Genomic DNA, 15,989 nt, shown 5'->3' on the forward strand with positions numbered 1-15,989 from the left:
GACCCACAGCCAAGGGTACTGGTTCCGATACTTCATTTACAATAGGCTGTCCTGAAAAACCAAGGGAAACATTCTGTGAGCCTGAGAGGGGTGCCCCTGGAACTTCATTATGGCTGATTGTGGTGCGACTTGCCCCCGTATCAATTAAAAACTTTCTGTCTTTTCCCAATACGTGACTGTGTACATAAGGACCTTCTTGATCTACAGGAATTTCAATAAGAGGCAAGCCACCTTCCCTCTCTAGGCTGTTTCATGTATATCGGGGGTAATCTGGATATGCAGATTGGGCATACTGGTACATCTGTTGTGAAACTTGCTGAGTCGCGGCAATGGGCTGTGGTACTGCTACTGTCTGTGCTGTATGAGATGGGGCATGCATAGGCTGTGTGTTCTGCATGGGCTGTACGTTCTGTAAGGTCTGATGCTGAACCTGATCTTGTCTAGGTGGATGCGGTCTCTCTTTAGTTTTACCTGTTGCTATGTTATGTTTCAGGACGGGGCATTCATGTACATAATGACCTGGCTGCTTGCAGTAATTGCATGTCCCTTTAACGGGAGCTGTAGTGTGACTTGTCTGGGTCCCACCCTTCCTTTGACCGTCGGCTGGGACCGTCTGAGCTACTAACATTTTCATTTTCGTGTCTTTCATACGTTTCTGTTCTTGATCCTGTTCATCTCTAATTCTATTCTGATGGTATTGTAACATTTGTAACATCTGGGATGGCGTATTTGCCTGCCAAGTACTTTCAACCTTGTACACTCGGTTTTTAACTAATGGTAGGGAGTTCTCGACTAGTTTTGATACAAAAAGGTGTGGATATGACTCGCTACTTGGTTTCAGGCCACTATTAATAATGAAACATTTCTCGAATCTTGAATAGAAGTCACTAGTATCTTCATCATGTTTCTGTTTACAGGACGAGATGGCGTCCCTATTCGGGCGCCAAAATGTCGTAAATATATAATTTACTCTCTTAATTTCTATGCAGGTAAGTACTTAATCAATAATAACTCAAATCGGAAAGAAAGAACCAGAGTCCGTGGTGTTAGAGTTTCTTAGGGGTTTTATTCCTCAAAAAGGAATGGTCAGGACCATAATATCATGTTCTTCCCACCGCAGGGGTGGAAGAAGGGATAGAGCGCGCTACATTTTATTGACAGTACATAGCTTATATACTTAATTCATGTCATAAGAAACAGTATAGTAGGCGTAACAGCTGAGAGAAGACAAGATAACAGTATACACGTGTTACTAGTACGTAATCAGAAGGCGTGGACTAGGCGTGAACTGGAGGTGTGTGCTAGAAACGTCACGGATGGGTGTCACAAAGGGGTGGCACTAACAGAAATGTTGCAATGTCAGCAGAAATCGGAAGCTTGGATGCGCGCGCAGCTGCATGACGTGTGATAGACGTGAAACTGGAGGGGTGCAGGGGACTTGACATTTACACTGACGGAAAGAGACAGAAGTCTGGCATGTCAGATCAACTTGTACTTCTATCATATCTGATATCTGGTGTTTAGGAACCATATTATCTGGACGGAAAGGTCTCTAGGGTAGAAGCCATTCTATACTAACTGTGGATGCGTGTATAAGCGCCTAAGTGTCTGCATGAGAAGCGTGGGGGCAAGGGGCCTTCCATGGAAGCATGGCAACAGAAGCTATGAATTACTTGCACTGAGACAGGTCGGCCCTTTGCCTCTGCAGCTGGGGAGGATGTTTACTGAAGCTAGTAGGCAGGAATGCATTTTCGAAGAGCGGAACAGATAACTCGAAGGTTATAGTCAGACTTGGCAGAAAGCAGGCTGAGCTGAGCGCGATGGGCCGCGCTGGAAGTAAGTCAGAGTTCACGGGTACAGAAGCAGCCTGGGCTGAGGCTGTCAGAGTCAGAAGCCAGAAAAGAGGCTCGATGGCAGAAATTCAGGGCCTACTTTGCCAGAGCAGGAAAACATGTAAAGTACACTACAAAAAGACGTTGGCATAGCATACTTAGGAACGGGCTATTTAATCCATTCAGGGTGGATCTGAAAGAGGACAAGTTAACGTTGGACGCAAATGTATTTGCGTCTTCATAACTGACACAGGAGGGAAGTTACATGCACTTTAAGCTGGTACATGGAGTCGGTGGGGTACGCGCTAGGGAACACAACTTGACCATAAAATTTATATTTCCTCAAAGCGCCACCAAGGAAACTGCCATCCTTCTTGTAGACCTGCCCTGTATTCGGTTAGGAATAGGAATGTCGTCCATTAGTGTGTAGACCTTAATGGGAGTGAAACAAATCCATCTACCTTTGGCCATAATGGACACTTTATGTCCCTGGTTAGACCCTTCAAAGTAACAAACAAGTGATGAGACTTTCTAAAAGACTGTGAATGTTCCAGATAAATGGACACAACACATTTCACATCCAATAATCAAAACAATCAAAATGTTATTCTTCTCCGGAAGAAAGTGAAGGAAAAAACTGGAAGTCTTATTTCTTATTCCTGATGCACCCTGGAGTCCTCCTTCATATGAACATCTGGGTTAGGTTTGAGAATTATGCCATAATCTAACAAAATAAAAATAGGGGCTTCTACAACAAAGACCCCAACTCCGGAATCCTTCTGAAAGATGTGGTACCTGCTATGAAGGCCAACTTGATAGAGAAATACTTAGTATCTATAGAGGAAAGAGGCCCCAAAAGAACTCCTTGCAAAGATTTCAATACTAGAGGGAGATCCTAAGGAGGGACCACAGTCCAAACGATCGGTCTTGAGATAGAAGTACTCCTCAGTAATCTCTATTCTAGATCCTCATATTTGTCAAAAACTCTCGAAGAACTTCTGAATGCCTTAATTGCTGCCCACTGAGCTCTTCAGGAGTAGATAGCCAAATTATTTTAGAACCCATCTTGCAGAAACTGCAGAATGGAAATGATATCATATTGTGTTTGATAAAGGGATATAACTGAACCCCAAGACTGAAAATGTCTCTAATGCTTATCATAAGCCTTAAGGCAGGGTGCCAAATCCCTGAGCAGCTGTAGCTAAGTGCTTCGGTATTTTTCCACTCTGTGACTCAACCCTTTCAAACTCCAGACTGAGAGAGACATTTTTGAAAGTGGAAGACACCCCAGTGCACTAAGGCAAAACGGGGAGAGACAAATTTTCCAGGGAGGAGCCAGGGCCACGTTATTTAGAAGTGGTAACCATATTTTCCAAGTCCAAATGGATGAACAGTAATTACTTCCACTTCCAAATTTTGGAAAGAAGTTGAGGTATAAGAGGAAAGGTAGGAAAAGCCTAAAGCAGATAAGGACGTCATGGTATAGGTGACCATCCCCACCCAAGGTTCCTGGCGCAGGTAATAGGGAAAATAATCTCCACAGTGGAGTGTCTTCAGGGGAAGCAAACATATCTATAAAGGGATTCCCAAACTTCTGACATATTAGAGAAAACGCCAGTGGAGTTAAGGAAAGGTTTTGAGAGGACAGGAAGACTCTGCTCAATCTGTCTACTGTTTCATTGTCCTTTACTCAAATGTGCATTGAAAAACAGAAAGTGAGTTTTTGCCAATGCTCTAATTTTCACAACTGTCAGATGGAGAGTGAGGATTGAGATCCTCCTTGCCTTTTGATGTAATAGATTGTACACTACTAACCTGCTGGACAAAAACATGTTGTTGCACCGGGTAGGGTATGAAGTGTTGCAGCACTTAGATATATCACTGTTAGTTCTTTCCAGTTGGAGGATCTTTTCTTTTGTTTGATCTTCCATCTCATCTGAATTGACATAGAGAACAATGTTGCTCCCCATTTTGCCAAGTTAGCATCTGCTGTCACAATCTATGGAGATCCTGCTCGAAGAATAAACAGTTTCTGTAGAGAGTGGTGTCCATCTACCATCTTAGGGATGATTTGACTTGCAGACTTGCAAGTATCTCCTTCTCTAAGGACATCCAGTGTCTGAGAAGATAAGTTAGTAAAGTTCTGAGATGCAGACTGGCCCTGGGTACTAGAAATCAAAGAATGACTCATTGTTCTAAGCTTTTAGCCAAAGGTGAGCGTGTGCCTGTTTCATCAAAAGGAGTTGAGCCGGCATTGTTCCCACTTTGACTCCTCTTTCACAATCCAGAAAGATGATTTCAATATCTTCAGTCAAGTGATCTGATTTTTTGAAGCTGAAGTTGCTTCGCCTTTCTAGTTTCCCAGAGATTTAAAACGTTTTCCTCTTAATCCCTTTGAAAAGCTGAACTGAGATTGCTTTGACTCTCTTATTAAAGTTGAAATGAAGACTTAGGTGGCTGCAAAAATGAATTGGATCTGGAATACCTTTGCATAAATGAAGAGAAATATGTTTTTTCATAAGAAGACACTGCAGATTGTCTTCTGAATCCGGGCCAAAGTGAATGAAGCCCTTCAAAGGTAGCACAAAGCTGCGATTTCTGAGCCAAATCTGTGTGCCATTCTCTTAAGTACAGATTCCTTTTTGCCACTTTAGTTTCTCATTGAGCTAGTGCCGCCACCCTTACACTGTCAAAGGAGATATCAGAACTACATTGAACCTGTTTCTCCATAGCTTCAACAAGTGCAGAGCATACACTTCCCTCTGTTATGCTCTAGAAAGGGATTTACAGTCTGAGATCAATGGTTGACTAGTATAGGGTCCATACATACCAGCCCTCATAGCCAAGCATGCCTCCACAGAAGATCTTTTGAGAGAAGCATCAATCTTTTTGGAGTTTGAACCTTTAAAATGCTTTATTTCAGCTATGGGAGTTTTTTTTATATATATTGTTTAAAAACCAGCCTTTTACAAAAATGTAAGTGTTAAATTATCAATTATTTCTAGAAAAATATAAGTACAATTCCTCCCTTGTATATAATTACATAGATCTTTGCTCTTTACATATATACTAAGGCAATGACTTAAGCTTTTAATAGAAGATAGGGATTCACTTAGGACCCAAATCTCTCACTTTTTGAACTAGCAATGCATTTAAAAATATTCTTACATTTAGAGAACAATGACTCCCACACAAGTTCATTCAATTAAGCTGACTATAGTGGCTAAAGTTACTGTGCTCTCCAGGTCGAATAGCAAAAAAGTGCAAATTTCAGCATATCATTTATTTTAGAATATATTAGGCTGTGTTAACTGCTCAGAAAAATTGGGAGACCTGACATTTAGAAAATTAAGGTTACAGAAAATTAAAAAAAAACCTTTTTATTTTATGCTGAAATTTCCAGATATCTTCTTTCCCTGTCTTCTAAGGGATATAATCTTGATGTGAATCTTTTTATTTTTCAATCACCAGAGTCCTTCAAATTTCTTAAGATGACTTTGGTGATCTGTTGATAAATCGATAGAGCCATGGCTGGACCATATTGAAATCGCCTTAATGTAGGATGTGGAGAAGTACTAGGAGATTCTTTGTCTGGGAACCTCATGTTATTCTTGATTTGAGCCAGAACTTCGGCTAAAGATTAATTCCTTATCTATGTGTTTAACTCTCTGATCCCTGGGTAAAGTTTTACATGTTTTCCTCTTAATCACCAGAGCCAGAAGAAGAAGTAAAGGGTGTTTGAGATGTGACAGGATTTGAAAGGTGCACTACAGCCATGGGTTCAAGGACAATCCTGATTTTTTCCTCTTAGTCACCCTTACACTTATCCCCCATTTCTTTCTTTTCTTGCGGGGAAAAAGTGCAGAACAGGAGGGAAAGACTTCCTCCAAATTATGCATCTTTCTGCTGTGGTAGCCCATTGTAACGGGAAGATAACTAACAAAAATGCTTAGATTCACAGCCCTCAAGCACCTCAACAACATCCTTGCTTACTTCCTTGTTTGAATAGACAAAGAAAGCTCACATGTGCAACAGTGATTTGCCTTCAGTTCATGAGCAATAGAAGGAACACTTAATAATAAGCACATATGGCTCAAACACACTGCTCCACCTTCCACATTCTTGTTACTCTCCCCAACTCCAGCATCCAGAGAGAATGCGGTCATCTTCCCTGGTTGATCCTCCAGGGATAGGGCTCTCTCCCCTGAGGACTGCCTTCACTTGCTACCGAGGACAACTTTCTTTGCCGTCGGAAAGGTCTCAAGTTCCGCTATCTGTTCTATCCCTGTGTCAGGCAGAGACGAATCCTAGGCTCGACCATAGCAGACACAACCCCAGCAGGGACCCAAACGCCATGCTCATGACTAGTTATGGCAGGAGAAACAAACAGGAAGTTCTATGGTACACGTTACCCTTACGAACCCCAGAGGGTGGGAGGAGCCGTAATTTACTTCCTGTTTCTTTCTCCTGCAAGAGATGCAGACATCTTTTTGCAATAACTGTGAAGAGGACAAGGGACAAAGGGATAAATGGAGTGTAATGAACGTTTGGTCTCCAAATCCCACGCAGATGTATAAGAAATATACATTAAATTTTCAAGCATTTGGAGGTGTGAGCTACATAAAACATTTACGATAATATAGATTTTTTAGGTGTACCATTCTGAACTTTGGATATTTCCTCAGACATAAAATGGTCGAACTACATATACATTTAAATGACACCACTCTATGATCCCCTTAAATTACACAAATGTACCTCGTATTTGTCCTTCTATCAGAGATAAAGACCAGAATTTAAGTTCCAGGATTGACCCTTTTCATGCTGTTTTGTCCTTATTGGCACTTTTAGAGAATTCTTTTCTCAAAAGCATTTTTATTAGAGAGCAGTGAGCTCTGAAACATCTCCTGCAGTGCTGGTGACTTAAAATACCAAAAAACAATTTGATGGACAGAATGTAGATCAATGTCTTACATTCACCCCAGTACAAGGATCTGGGCCTAAATCCATCGTTTTTTGCACTCCACACCACCCTGGGTTAGATAATGGCTTTATGCAAATCAGCTCTGACCCTGTGCCCCATGGGAACAGTCCAGTCCGAACTACAACAGCCATATCTTTCCCAGACCGGAATCAAGCATCCGAGGACCGGACCGGTTTCGAGGTAACACCTCTCATCAGCCCGGCTAGCTTGACTCCAGTGGTGTGGTAAATGTAAGACATTGATCTACATTCTGTCCATCAAATTGTTTTTTGTAATTTTCTCCCGGAGTGTACTGGGGTAGCTCAGACGTGGGTCCCAGAGCCTCCACACCACTGGAGTCAAGCTAGCCGGGCTGATGAGAGTGTTACCTCGAAACCGGTCCGGTCCTCGGATGCTTGATTCCAGTCTGGGAAAGATATGGCTGTGTAGTTCGGACTGGACTGTTCCCATGGGGCACAGGGTCAGAGCTGATTTGCATAAAGCCATTATCTAACCCAGGGTGGTGTGGAGTGCAAAAAACGATGGGTTTAGGCCCAGATCCTTGTACTGGGGTGAATGTAAGACATTGATCTACATTCTGTCCATCAAATTGTTTTTTGTAATTTTCTCCCTGAGTGTACTGGGGTAGCTCAGACGTGGGTCCCAGAGCCTCCACACCACTGGAGTCAAGCTAGCTGGGCTGATGAGAGGTGTTACCTCGAAACCGGTCCGGTCCTCGGATGCTTGATTCCGGTCTGGTAAAGATATGGCTGTGTAGTTCGGACTGGACTGTTCCCATGGGGCACAGGGTCAGAGCTGATTTGCATAAAGCCATTATCTAACCCAGGGTGGTGTGGAGTGCAAAAAACGATGGATTTAGGCCCAGATCCTTGTACTGGGGTGAATGTAAGACATTGATCTACATTCTGTCCATCAAATTGTTTTTTGTAATTTTCTCCCTGGTGACTTAAAATAGACATGACTCAGAGATCCTGTAGGCCAAGCTGCCAAGCGAACCCATGACAGGTGTGACCCATTAAGCTACGGTTGTCCTTTTAAAATAAGGCGTTTCATTATGGGAAATGCATATTAAATTCACCTTTTAATGTCAGCATGGGCTTAAATGCCTTTGCGTGGAAAGTGCTGTTGGCTCTTAGAGGCTCCCTTGCACCGCCGGTGCGTCACTTCAATTATGGGAACTGGCTTTGAAGGGGCTTGTGAATACGTCCCCTAGTTTTCAGGGGCCGGAGCTTAGCGTCAGATGTGTATCCAAATCCGTGGCAATCAGTTGACCTAGGTGAATCTTATTTATACTTTTATGCACCAGAAAGTCCCCGACTTCGAAACGTACAGGAAAACGGAGAAGTTTTTGTGGATAGTAAGATCTTAGTGACTGGCGTTCATGGTCTTGGACTGCCGGCCACCCCCCCGCCTTAACATGCAAAATACAGTTTACAAAACTTATCAGGCAAGCAACAGAATTCTTTGGAAGGCAGGGGGTCTCGCGACCCCCCGGCCGTATTTATTAAAATATGAAAACAAATTAAAATAACATTATTTACATTGTTATTAAATGCAAAATTCAGACATTAGATTTACAGCAAGTTAGACAGGTATGATGGGCTAACCTTAACAAATGTCTAATACAGCGTGTTTCCTAACCGAATCTAACATCCTACATATCAATTTTGCATTCTAATAATTTCTGGTCATACGGCAAGGTCGTTAACCGGTGTCAGATCCTTTACCCAGTTACGCCCTCACGCCTTAGTGCGCATGTGCGACAAGGGCCCGGTTACCGGGAGAGTTCGTCCCTCTCCTGGTTGCCCTCGTACGCTCCGTGAACTCCATTTAACCAAAAAGGAGGGCCCTTACACTCGCGCCATTTGCTGACGTCAGCCCGAGGAAAGCGTGACTCCCTCCCCCGCACCCTTCCAAACAAGCGGATATCCTGCCCCTGAAGTTCTAGGAGAGACCATTGGCCCCTCCCCCTGGGTAGCCCCATTCGTTAATGGTGCCGCCCCCTAAGGACCTTAAATTGCGGCTCACAGATTATGACCTTACCGCCACTGGCCAGCAGAGTTGAACGACTATCTGGCCCCCCCTACTGCCTACACTGAAAGGTCATACCCTCCTAGCAAAACCTTCCACCCATGCCAGTATGTTCCCTATTAGTAAGTCGTTCCCTGACTCTGTCAAGTGGACCCCATCCCGCAAGTAGAACTGTTCCCCCCAAATGAAACCGTGTGCTATACTCTGCAGGTGAGGAGTTCGAAACAGCTTGTCTATTTTATTGTTGACCCTCTTTACCGAGTGATTCAACGCCCTAACTGATTCACCCTGCCTCCATTGAAGCCTAGGTATCAACTGTGACCACACTATAGTGCAATCCGGTAACAGTTTCGCCAGCCAACCAGCTGCTGAAATGATCTCTTCCGAAAGGACCCTTCGGCCTAACTAAACTAAATCATTCCCTCCCAGGTGTAGGATGACCACTAGGGCGGTGGGGTGTGTCTTTCTAGTAAATCTGAGATGTAGCCCCTAAGCTGACTGAGGCGAAGCCCCCCTCTGCCTTGGAAAGACACTTAAAAGCCCCCCCACTCCGCCCTCCGACTACCTTCACCTGCAAGAAAAATTGGTTTAGCACGTTTCACATAAGAATGACCGACTATCCATACTACATGTGTCCTCATTCTTTCTTCCTGCCATTGCCGAGATGATGTTGATGGTTGCCTTTGATGACCCTGTAGTAATTTCCGCCCCCGCGTCACAGGCCAGAGAAACTAAAAGATAAACATCAACAAAGCCGGTGTCAGGGGGTGTCAACTGACCCTTACAACATGTGCAGCCGCACATAGCGCTTATAGGCATTGGACGACCATCTGCCAATCCTCTTCACACTATTGACATTCAATCCCCTCGCAGTGGCCTCGTGGCTGCCCCTATCTGGGAAGAATGTGTCCCAAATTCCTTGGGGTTTATACCTGCTTTGGCAATAGTCATAGCTAAAACTCTTTGGAACTGAAACCTGGTCAACGGGGTACCATCCGCATGCATTAGCAATGCTCCCTTTGCTTCACCCGCCCGTTGTTTGATGAACGCCTCCACATGTGACACTGGGCAGCACGTGTTATTCGGTGCCCGATGTAGTAATAAAGTCTCTCCCCTAGCCTCCTGATCAGTCTTGGATTTCCGATGGTAACCCTCATTGTGTCGCCCCGTATATTGGTATCCCTCAGCCAAAGGTCACCTATCATGCCCAGTTTGTTGCCAGCCACTAGTTCACCTACCCGGAATGCCCCGTAAAAGGCCAGGGAAAAGGCGGCCTTGAATAGTCCTACCTCTCCCGAAGAGCTGCAAGTGTCCGGCAGGGCGAGGAATACTAGTGCTAACCGGTCTAGTCCTATTGGCCTTCTGCTATCGACGGTGGTAGCCTGAAAGCGTCGCCACCTCTTCAACGCCTTTTGTATTAGGAAGCTATTTGTAGGGTCACTGACTCCCCTTGCTTGTGCAAAAAAGGAAACAGCTGCCTTATGTCCGCCGCCGTCGCCGCTGAGCGCCCTTCCTTGTGTAATGTGTCCATATACCCATTAAAGTTACCCTCCTGATCCCACTTGGTCTCCCAATCCTGTCCCAGAAATTTACAGTAAGACCGAAACTCCCCTTCTTAAGCTGTCCTGGTCCTGGGAGGTAGGCTGGCTGCCACGAGGTCATAAGGTTGGGGGCACCAATCTGCCAAAGTGTCGAAGGGAAGTGAGCTGGGGAGGCTTCTGCAGCTGGTAGGTGTTCCCTGACTACCTGCATCTTAAAACGAGCCAGGGTGTCAGCTGCATTATTTAAGACCCCTGGAACATGTTTGGCCCTGAAATGAACATTCAATTTCATGCACTTCAGCACAATCTCCTTTATCAGGCGCAGTATGAACTTACACTGTGCTGCTTTTTGATTGATGCATTCAACTACTGTCATGTTGTCTGACCAGAAAAAGACCGACCGATTAGCCAATTGTTCAGGCCATACCTCTAAAGGAATCCGATGTTTGCTGTCAAACCACTGTCCTCCCACCAGTTGGGCCATCTCTGGGCCACCCACTTCTTGCCAAGTATGGCGCCAAACCCCACACTGCCGGCAGCGTCAGTCCATAGTCCTAACTCTGCTGAGGTCAATGTGGGTTCACCCCACAGAACTCTGCCATTTAAATCCTCCAGGAATGCTATCCATATCCGCATGTCCTGGCGAACCTCGGCTGACAGTCGTGTGCGATGATGCTTGTCCTTCAAGCCCTTCATGGCTTGCGCAATTGATCGGGAAAATGGGCGTGCCATAGGGATGACCCTTAATGCAAAATTTAGCTGGCCAACTGTCTGCTGCAACTGCTGTAATGTGACTTTCTTTTTCAGCGAACATTGCTCAAGGGATGCCCTGAATTTCTCAGTTTTTTCTTTGGGTAACCTGAAACAACCCTCCACGGAGTCCAACTCAATTCCTAAGAATTCCAGACATGTCGATGGCCCTACTGTTTTTTCCTGCGCGAGCGGGACCCAAAAGCACGCATGAGCACGCAAAATTCCTGCAATGCCCACGCGCACTCCCGGGAGCCCACCAGACCCAGGAAAAGAAAGTCGTCAAGGTAATGCATGACATACTGGTGGCCCGTAGATTGTCTCAGAACCCACTCCAAGAAGGAGCTGAATGTTTCAAAATATGCACATGAAATAGAGCAATCCATGGGCATACACATATCCATGTAATATTTGCCTTCAAAGGAAAAACCTAGCAAGTGTTGATCAGCTGGATGCACTGGAAGTAGTCTGAATGCTGACTCTATGTCTGATTTCATCATCAGTGCCCCTGGACCCAGAACTCTCAACGTTTGAATTGCCTGGTCGAAGGACGCGTATTTCACACTACAAATGGTCTCATCAATTGCATCATTCAATGATAAGCCCTTGGGTGCTGACAGATTGTGTATGAGCCTATACTAGCCCTTTTCTTTGTTTGGGACCACTCCCAAAGGTGAGCAGACAAAATTTGGTACAGGGATGTCAGGGAAAGGACCCGCTACTCTACCTAGGCGCAGTTCCTTCTCTATTTTGTTTGCTACCACCCCGGGGTTGCTCTTAACTGACAACTGGTTCCTACACTGCGGTGTCCCAGTATAACCCCCAGCTGGAATCTGGAAACCGTGTGTGAAACCTTCCTGGAGCATCCTTGCAGAAGTATGGTTTGGGTACCTATTAAGCCAAGGAATCATAGCAGCCACGGTGATAGGTGAGCGCCCAATTTGGGGGTGTACTCCGCTATTCTGGTTTCCTCCTCCCTCTGTTACCTGACGCACCACCTTTTGACCGGCATGCCGTTTCTGGGTGGGAAGGGTGGCCGCATATGTAACACGCGTGCCTGAATTTGCAAGTGCCCGGCGCCTTGTTGGAAATTCGCCTATTGAAGTCCCAGCACACCCCTTTCCCACCTGTATTACCTCTGGCCTTATTGGCCACTTCCCCGCCTTGCGCTGGCCGAAAGGGCTTCTGAAAGGGCTGCTGAGGCTTGGGGGAATATCCTTTGTTCCAGTTAGTGCTAGTACCTACAGACTGTCCCCTTTCAAACTGAGAGTGCCAGGAAATTGAGTCAACTTTGTCCCAGGCTAAAGATCTGTTAAACTCCCTCGCTTTCCTGAAAGCTATGTCATATTCTTTCCATGCATCACCCCCATGATTCTCATTAAACATAGTAATCCTACTCTGATAGCACACCATCTCTGCCACAATACCGGGAGAACGCTCTGCGGTAACCACCACAAACACAGAAAAAGCCCTGATCCAATTGATGAGTGTCTCCTTGACCCTAAATTTGTACAACTGAGATCGTCATTCGCTAGGCAACATCATCTCTTTCTGTGATTTGGCATATTCCCACTCCCTGTTGTCAATCAGTAATGAGAAAATATTTATATATTTATCTGCCCAAATCAATTCTTTCACTTTGAGAGACATGCTGGGCCAAACTCTCCCCCCTGGAGGGAATCGCGCCCTCGCCCAGTAGCGGCAGGGCAACCTCCTTATCACTTTCAGCGGGTTGCGTTGGGTCAACAATCTTGACCGTGCCCCCTTTGCTCGCTGGACCTGTTTGGGGAGAAATCGGTGCGCTCGGTATGCTACCTACGCCCCTAGCCACCATGATTTGTACAACCATTCTCTGTGCCTCAGCTGTGGGGTCAACTGCTGTCGGTAACATTCCCCCAATCCCCAACCATGGAAGCACTGCTGCTATCTGCGCCGCTAATTCTGGTGGTACCTGACCCGCCCCAGGAGGTGGGCTTGCTGGAATTACCGGCGGGACAACTACAGGAGCTGGGTTAATGGGAGGGGTGACTGGCGCTATCGGCACGCCTGCTGGAATATGCAGGGCAGGCGTGGGTGACCCAGGCGCAACAGGCTCTATATTTGGTACTGGCCTTGGGGACCCCCCTCCAACAAGGGTCTTGGGGGGGCGACTACTACCTTTCTTAGCTCTGCTACGTTTCAGTGGTGTCTCGAAATCCCCCCTTGGTTTGGGTGGCGCTATGGTCCGCTTAGGCCTCCCTGTCGGCCCTGCCTGTGCTTCAACCCTCGCACCCAGCTCAGCGACAGTCTTACCCAATTTATCCACTTTCCCCAATCTCTTGTCCATTGCTGACATTCTGCGCATCATGGGTTGAAACATTAGCTCCATGCATGCACTGCCTGCACCCCGTCTGGCAGACATACCTACTGTTCTAGTACCTACACTGCACAATGCGTTACTTATTGGCACAATGTGCCTTGTACCTGTCCAAGTCGGAGGCTCACAGGCTGGCCGTAAGCACCACGCAACTGTGACCGCACACACCAGCTAGCCTGGAGTGTTTGGGCGAGCGAAGTCTAGCCCCGCGGCCCGCCAGAAGCAGTGAAATGCAGGCCTGCCCGTGTCCTCGGATTCCGCCGTCCACCGTGAGCTCCCCAGCTACCCGGTCCGCAGCGGCCCTTGTCTTTGAGCCTAAAATGAGAAAATTGTTAAAAACGAATTCTGCAAAAGCTTCCAAAGCGCTTTGCCTCAATTGTTATTAAGTCACACAGCCTGAATTCCACACATCATGAAACCTACTGATCACTCTGTCTAAGGCTGAAACAGGGCCGTAGTAACAGTATGCTAATTCAAAACAAGCTATCTTATAAACTGTTTTATACAGTGCAAATTGACCTGAAAACAGCTAACAGGGCGCTTCATTTAGCACCAACTCAGTTTACTTTGTTAAGCACAGTGAGATTAAGTGATTTGCCCGGAATCACACCTTATAAGCAGTTGTATATAATGGAAACTTGACTTGACTCAGCTATCCGGCATTCATTAAACAAGAACACCTTAGTTTATTAGGCACATTGAGTTCAATCACACCTTCCCCAGACCTGTCCTTTTTCTTAAATTGCCTTTTAGAATTTTACCATGCAATGTAAAGGTCTGCCCCCCACCTAAATACACAGCGATCTGTTTTTCTAATATAAAACCATGCACTGGTCTCCCATTCAGTTGCTGCCGGGGCCGACCCTGCTTCACCCGTTTTACTCGTTTCGAGTATGTCTCACTGATTGCACCCTTTCTGTCGGGCCAGTCCTTGAGCAGCCGTACCGCAGAGCCCACAACGTACCTTGTGCCTAGTTTGGAAGGCAGAGGGTCAAAACCTTATACAGCGAAAGCTCGCTCTCTGTGCCTGAAGCTCCCACGGAAGCACCGCACCGCTGGAAACCGAAAACCTCCGGATGCAGTCCCCGATCGGCAATCCTGCTCCTTCCGCTTGATATAATTAATTTGGGAACTTGTAGCCTTTGTGACACAGTTTTCGATTGAGGTTCGGTAATTTGGGTTTTCGAACCATCTGTGCTATACTACCTCCAAGTGCACCTCCTAGAGTGAATGGGAGGGCACTCAGCCTTTGCTGAAATATTCTGTAGGGTGTAAATCGTATATGTCCTTGTGTTTTTGTGTTATGATTTTGTTCATTGGTCAATTTGTTGTGAATGTTTTGTATATAGGTGTGTATATAGTTATGTATATGATGGTATATGTTGTACAAAAAGCTTGTGTATAACATTATCTTTGATGTTTGTTACAAAGAAAAAAGAACAAAGAGATATGAGTTTAGTGATTACAAAAAACAATAAAAAATGTGTAATCTAGTCCCTGTGTATGAGTAATGGGGTGGTATAAATTGGATTTTTCCGAAGTGCACTAAATGGCATTGAAATAGGTGAATTAATTGTCCCCTATTTAGATAAGTTACTGTAGATCTTTTCCTCCTTTTTCCATTGTTTTTTCTTGCATTTTGCCTCCCGCTCGATGAGCACGCCGACCGCCACTCCGACTCGCTGAAACCTGCAATACAAAGGAAAAGAAAATTACAAGCCCCACAGCGGGGCGAGGAGCGAGCCTGGGAAGCGCGGGCACAAAGAGGACGCTTCCCGCGCTCCCCAGGCTCTTAAACCCCCTATTTGTCAAGGGTCCCGCCCCCTTGACTCGGAAGTGCAAAACGGCTTCCGGTTCAACGGCGGGAGCCATGTGTGCGTGGGGGCCGAGCGCCCCCCCCCCCTTTCCTTTCTACTTGTTGCAACCAGTGTGACCCGGTGTCCCATTAACATTTGCCACCAGTAATACCTTGCCAGAACTGAGGGTGTCTGATGTTGTTATTCCCTATCTTATTTTATTGAGCTCAGAAAGATGAGAGGCTGAGTCACACTCACCAGTTCATTAGTCAGTAACAGTAGATTACACACATTTCTCCTCGGGGAAGCTTTACACCTTGGGTTGTCTTGCAGGGATGCCTCTGCAGAGTCAGCTCGAAAACCTCTCACTTTCCTAACATCACATCATGTGAGGTAGCCATCGCTGCCTGTGCGTGTCCTGCCCTCATCGTTGCCAGTCTCCTCGGTTCGCCTGCTGTGCCTGCCCCACATCTGGCAGCCTCTGCCTCTCTCTGTTCTGTGTCAGTGCTTGATTTTCTCAGGGCGCAAAAGGTAGAGACTTGCGTCTTCTGAGTCTGAGGCCTAGCACCACACGCAGCTCTGAGCCGAGCTGTCCTGCTGCCATCTGTGCGTTCAGCTGTACCAGAGGATGCAGAGAGTGAAAAGATAGTGAGCTGGAGGTAAGGGAGTCCAGGGAGGAGGTTGGGGCCTTGAGTCGCA

This window comes from Lissotriton vulgaris, chromosome 5 (assembly GCF_964263255.1).
Source record: "Lissotriton vulgaris chromosome 5, aLisVul1.2, whole genome shotgun sequence".
Classification (NCBI taxonomy): domain Eukaryota; kingdom Metazoa; phylum Chordata; class Amphibia; order Caudata; family Salamandridae; genus Lissotriton; species Lissotriton vulgaris.